We start from the raw sequence: 766 nt of genomic DNA, 5'->3' as shown, positions 1-766 counted from the left end.
CTCCTCACTCCCGCTTTAGGGGTGAGTAAGCTAAGACTCTCCATTGTTAAGCCCAGAGCCGTTCAGTGTGCCAGGGTCAGGGGCAGAATCTCGATGCAGGTCTCAGCTGCCTCGTTTCCATGATGTCACCCTGTCAGTGCTGTCTCAGAGAGAGATGAAACTGAAGTTTCCTCCCTTCCTGAGTCCTGGGCAGGGGCAGGACTCGGTCCCACCTTGCCCCTCTGCTGCCCCAGCTACTAGTAGTTACCAGGGATTTGACAGTGCTGAGACCCCTCAGGAGGTGTCTGGAGATGAAGAAGAGGGGAGAGCAAGGCAGGTGGGAACTGTTCTGGGTCTTAGACCCCTCCAGCCATCTGGAGGGTCTCTGACTGCAGCGACTTGCTTCCACCACTCTTCCTGCCTCCTCCCCACCCTAGAATCCTCTTTATCCTAAGAATCCATTTCAACAGACTCTGTATCCAAAGCCCAGCAGCCAAGGATCCAGACAGGAGACAGAAGACCTGGACAGCACCTGGTACCAAGGTGGTCAGGTTGGGTCTGTCCTTGTTATTTCATCAATGGCAACAGCAAATGCAACCCATATTTCCTTTCGAGAATAATGAAAAATCCTCCCACGCACCCTGGCCCTCTACCCTTCTAAGACCTTCCAGGTGAGAAAGCTGAGCTATCACCTGGCCTCACCTGCAGGAATTTTGTAGGACTTTAAATTTCTGAAATTTGTATTACCAAGCTTTTCTTCTTTTAGATAAAAAAAAAAATATATATA

General features: G+C 50.3%; 1 protein-coding gene across 2 annotated transcripts in view; it reads right to left on the bottom strand.

The window, feature by feature from the left end:
- Positions 1-766, bottom strand: part of FAM3D (family with sequence similarity 3, member D) — a 38262-nt gene that overhangs the window by 24416 nt on the left and 13080 nt on the right. The gene's annotated exons all lie outside the window — the stretch shown is intronic.

This window comes from Bison bison, unplaced genomic scaffold, assembly GCF_000754665.1.
Source record: "Bison bison bison isolate TAMUID 2011002044 unplaced genomic scaffold, Bison_UMD1.0 scf7180017864304, whole genome shotgun sequence".
Classification (NCBI taxonomy): Eukaryota; Metazoa; Chordata; class Mammalia; order Artiodactyla; family Bovidae; genus Bison; species Bison bison.
This window is presented reverse-complemented; position numbering and strand designations above follow the sequence as displayed.